This window comes from Medicago truncatula, chromosome 3, assembly GCF_003473485.1.
Source record: "Medicago truncatula cultivar Jemalong A17 chromosome 3, MtrunA17r5.0-ANR, whole genome shotgun sequence".
Taxonomy (NCBI): Eukaryota; Viridiplantae; Streptophyta; class Magnoliopsida; order Fabales; family Fabaceae; genus Medicago; species Medicago truncatula.
The window spans coordinates 52596090-52602163 of record NC_053044.1 but is presented as its reverse complement, the minus strand read 5'-3'; positions in this window follow the sequence as shown (position 1 = coordinate 52602163).

The window sequence follows — 6074 nt, the reverse complement described above, 5'->3', positions numbered from 1 at the left end:
CAAAAAACGGATAAACTTTGGGTGAATCTTCTTTCCTGCAATTATTCTAGTGGCTCTAATTTCCTTTTTAACGCTTCAGCCCGTCCCAATAGCTCTCCTTCTTGGTCCTCTATAATCCGTGCTAAAAATGTCCTAAAAACCGGTTATATTTGGAGAGCAGGTTCATGTAACTCTTCTTTTTGGTATAGCAATTGGAGCCCTCTTGGTGTTATTGGCACTCAGGTACCATATGTGGACATTCATGATATTCACCTCACTGTTCATGATGTTATCACAAATAATGGTCAGCACTCTCAATCTCTCTACACCATCCTTCCCACAGACATAGCAGAAACCATCAACAACACCCGGTTAAATTTCAATCCATCTCGTATGGGTGCTTATATTTGGCCTCATCGAAAAAATGGTGTTTACTCCACTAAAAGCGGATACGATTGGCTAATCTCTCATCACAATCATGATACTCAAGTTACTGATTCATGGAGTTGTATTTTGAGATTAAAAGTACCTGAAAAATTCAAATTCTTGATTTGGTTGGCTTGTCACAACGTTGTCCCCACTTTATCATTGCTCCATCACCGGAACATGGTAAATTCAGCAATTTGCTCTTGATGCGGTGTCCATGAAGAAACTTTATTTCACTGTTTAAGGGATTGTAATTTTTCTGCTGCAATTTGGAACAAAATCGGTTTCTCCTACCAGCCTTTCTTCTCCTCCATTTCGATGTCAGATTGGTTGAGGGAAGGATCCAGATGCACGCGTTCAACACTTTTTCTTGCTGGTTTATGGTGGATTTGGCGGCACCGTAACAACATGTGTCTCGGCAATACAACCATGTCAGAATTCCAGCTCAGCAATAACATCTTCAATTTAGCAGATTTCATCACTAATGCTTTCCGTAAAGTTGAAGGCGCTGCCCCTTCACCTAGGTTGATCCGCTGGAACAATAACAACTGTCAGTGCACTATTTTGAATGTTGATGGCAACTGTCTCGGTGTTCCGATTCGCGCAGGTTTTGGAGGTGCCTTTCGTGACAACACATGAACATACATAGCAGGTTATTCGGGCTACATCAGTCATTCTTAGGACATTCTATTTGCAGAGCTCACAACTCTTTATCAAGGGTTAAGGTTGGCGATCAGCTTAAATTGTGAGGTATTGGCGTGCTATTCAGACTCCCTTCTTGCAGTCAACCTCATCAAAGATGATTTAAATCATTTCCATGTTTATGTTGTTCTCATTCAAAACATTAAAGACATCATGGTTTCTCGTAATTTCAACATTCATCACTCACTTAGAGAGGGAAATCAGTGTGCAGACTTTATGGCTAAAATTGGAGCATCGAGCGATGTTGAATTGACTCTCCAATCTTCTCCTCCAGAGGACCTGCTGCCTCTGCTTAGGACGGATGAATTAGGAGTCCTCTTTATGAGGCACTAGCCTCTTTCCTTTTGTCTGTTTTGTTTTTAGCCTTGTAACAAAAAAAAGATACATTTTTTACAAGTTGGTTGAAAATTTAATTTGAGGACAGAAATTAAATGTAGAGAAAAATGATACAGGCTAAAGAGTTTAGTTTTAAGATAGAATCAATTCAAGAGTTCAAATCAATTGCATTCAAGATCATTCAATCATATCAAAATTAATTTTACCTCCTTAAATATTGGAATCAAACATATATTTTAGAGATGTTTACAAGATCGAATATGAATGTTAGACCATCCCCAATAGTTTTTTTTCTTTCAACATCTACTTTTTCAATTCCCAACACTCCACATCATTTTCTCTCTCTTATTCAACACTCATTCAACTTTTACCTTTTTCAATGATTTTTCATTCAACACCCAACCCCACCACTTTTTATTTCTTATTCTTATTTAATTTTATATTTTTGTTTTATAATTACATAAAATTACAATTATCGATTATAAATAAATTAAAATAAAAAACACTTAACAATTTATTTTTTTTGTTTTTGTAAAAACAAAATTTATTTAAAAAATTTATTTTTATTTTCTTAACTTAAAATGTAATACAACAAACTAAGCACGCGACACACAAATAATATTAAGATAGTGAAAACTTGATTTTTTTTCTGTGTCCAAATCAAATGAACCAATTCTCTATTTATAGACAAAAAAAAAATCATGAATTTTGGCAAAAAAAAAATTTAAAAATAAAATAATTTTCAATGAAATAATTGAGTTTAAAATTTAAGATGAGATAAAAAAAAGACAGCCAATAAAGAACTGTCAAGTGTCACCCACTTATCCTTTCAACATGTTGAAGGCATTCATCACCTCTTTCCTCCACATCATCTTCAACACTCTGCCTCCAATGGTTCAACATATTGACTCACCCTTTCAATAGGGTCATTGGACATGGCCTTAGAAAGAAAAAAAAGTTTTACAGATTTTCTGTCATTAGAAATCAGTTTTTTTTTTTTTTTTTATGAAAAAGTCACAAAATTGAATAAAAAGTACCATAACTTTCATGTTCAAAAGATTTGATTTAAATACTAAAAAACATCACTAGTAATGGATTTTGTTTATCACTATAAATCAACTTTTTATCACTTATTTAACTAAGAAAGAAAAACAATTTCAAGGAATAAATTTGGATCAAAATTAATCATAAATCACCACTTTTTTATAAACCAAAAGAAGAAAAGTGACGAAGACTAGAATTTAAAAAGGAGGAGAGAGATATTATGAAATTAAGTCGTAAAGAACATATTTAATTTTCCCCTGTATTTATCTCATAGCAGAAACAAGAAATTCATATAATTTAATCACTCTAGTTTCAAAAAAATTACCTCACTTATTCACCTAGTGGCTAGAATCATGGACGTTTAAATGATAATTTCTATTTTTTTTGACTTATTAGTGGATATTCTTTTTTTTTTTTTTGTAGTTTAGTGGCTAGAATTCACCTTATAAAGTGAATAAGTGGGGTGTCCGGGGTTCGAACCCCGACCCCTGCATATAATAATGCATTGTCCTACCAACTGAGTTAAGCTCACGGGATATTAGTGAATACTCTTTATTGATTTATTTTTACACTTTTTATATTGTGTTTTAATATTTATTTTAAAAATTTGACGGGCCAACCCACCATAAGAACGGATATGCGATTTTTAACTTTAAATTTTTAGTTGGTCTATCTTCTCGCCATCACTTTAAACATGTTAATAGATATATTTGTTTTGTCATCCCAACATGTCTGATGATAATTGTTGAATACACAATAGAAAATTTCAATCTTCTTATCTTCTATTTGATTTATTATATTTTCTCTTAGACTACATTTCGGAGTTTAGAATGAGAAGACTTTAAAAAAGAATGAAAAAAGAGAAAGAGAAGGAATAATAATTTCCAACTTCGATTTATATGGTTGAAAGGGAGGGTAAAATAGGATCTATAATGAAGGAATGGGAAGAATTATGATTATATGTATACATGTTTGGTTCAAAAAGGGGATGAAAGTGATTTAATTACATATATATATGATTCACAAGTAAAATGGAAGGTTTTGAAACAAATTTACTTTTTTATCTTTATAACCTTACACCAAATTTCATGATTTTAAATATATTTCACTATATTACCGTTTACTGATTTCATTCATGATTCAGAGAGAAATGGTATATGAAAAAATAATGTATGAATTTTTTATCCATAAAAGAATATTCATACATTATTTCTTGAGCAAAATTATAAATAAATATTATATAAATAGTTTTTTTTTGAATGGCAAATATATATATATAAATAGTATAACAGAACAAATACTTGTAAATTAAACACCATGTTCTTTTTTGAACAAAAATACTTGTAAATTAAACATCTATTTATTGTAATTTTTATATTTCTTTTGATCAAAATTGTCATTTTTATATATTCTCGTTGAACCAAAAATTGACTTTAATCAATAGGAGTCCTCCTTTTCTTTTCTTTTCTTTTCTTTTTTATGAACAATAGGAGCCCTCTTTTGTTGATTCTATACTTTATTTTTTTGGTGGGGTTTAGCCCTCTTTTGGGATTTGAAGGAATGAATAATTCTGTTTAGGTTAACAAGTTGTTGTTGGTGGTGTTTTATGAGTTTGTGATGTTCATGGTGATGCTGGATGCATGAGAACAAAGATGATGGAAGCAAATGCTTTTGTTTGATGGTGGTGGTGGGTGAGGGGGGACATGGAATAATGGAATAGAGAGGGGTGGAAGATCATTTTACTCTCGTGTAGAATTCTAGATCTAGAGGATGAATAATGTGTAGATAGACCATGATATGATCAATACACCTCTTTAATCTAATGATAAAAATTCAACTTTTCTATGTTGGGAAAAAACTTCACTTACCTAGGCTAAATGCCACCTATTCTTTTTGGTCCATTTCATTTCGCATTTGTATGAAATGAAGTAGTTGTACGATTCCACAGTAGCACTATTGGAATAAAAAAAAAAAGTAGTTGTACGGCCACAAAAGTACCGCCAAAGTAACAATAATTCACGAGAATTGCTGTTCCCACATATAGTATGGCTGTGTCACACGAGTAAAATACCAAAATGCCCTTCGGCAGTTTGCTACCGAAGTTTTAAGGAAACCGGCGGCAGTTAACTGCCGAAGAAAACCTCGGTAGTTAACTGCCGAGGAAATCTGAACATAACCAGAACGCAGAAACTCAGTTTTCTTCATTCTTCTTCAAACTTCTTCCAAACCATCCAACTTCTCCAAATTCGTTTTTTCAGCAAAATCAAGTGCATCATCTTCATTTAAACACAAGTAAGTATATTGACTCATTTTTAATCATAATGTTAGTTTGGGTAGGTATTTTTTTTTAAAAAAATGGTAGTTTTCATGTGGTTAGGGTTAATGTATGAATTGAATTTTTGATGAGTGCATGTAGTTTATAATTGAATGTAGTTGGTTTAATTGATGATTGAATGATGTTAGGGTATAATGTGGTTTTGATTGGTGGCAAAATAACACATTTTGAATATTTTGATACTTTGCACACAAAGTGTTTGATAAAATGTGTCAATGACAATTTTATTGATTATTTAGTTAGTTTAGGTATTGGATACGATCTTGATTGTAATTCGAAAACGTGTATGTTAAATTAAGTTGAATGCATATTGAAAAAGTGTATATTGAATTAGGTTGAATGTGTATATTGAATTATGTTTAGTGTAGGTTGAATGTGTATGATAATGCATTTGATTTTTTGCGTTTGAATGTTAATGATAATGTGTATGATAATGTTTAGGTTCAATCAATGTCTTTATTTTGGTAAAGTGGTTTAATGTGAAAGCGGTTATGTTTAGGTTATGTTTAGGTTGAATGTGAAAGTGTAGGTTTTGTTTAGGTTTACTGTTTGTTGATAAAGTGGTTGAATGATATTAATTTTTATTTTTTATTTTTTGTAGATATGGCCGATCAGGACCCCATTGATCCATCGAGGATGATTGGTGGTAGGCGTGCCATGACTCAGAGCCACCGCAGGGAGAGACAGAGTGCCCACATCCCAAAGAGGGGTAGAGGTCGGAGGGGAGATGGCTCAGGAAGCTCTCAGGCTACACAGCCTGAGGAGTCACAGGTTGTTGACCCGTCACAGCCCGTTGACCAGACTGGGGTGGAGTACCTGAACTATCAGGATCAGGTACATCATGATGTGACGGACGGTGGATATGACCAGGATCATATACCACATGAGCAGGATGCAGGAGACGAGGATGACATTGCAACAGCTGCTGCACCGGAGGTGTTACCTACGGACCCTCCCTTTCCTGGTGGACCGGCTGACTTGTCCTTGCTCCACTCTTATGCCGGTCATGTGGCGTTGCCACTCTGGTATAATTCAAATAATGTAAGTGTATTTTTTTTAATTGTTTTTTCTTTATGTTAAAATATTTTCTTTAATTTAAATGTGTGTTTGTTTAATTATTATATCCACTTTTATATGTGTTTTTTTTAATTGGTTTTTCTTTATGTTAAAATATTTTCTTTAAATGTGTGTTTGTTTTAATTATTATATACACTGTTATATGTTTATTTTTTTAATTCTATTTTTTATGTTT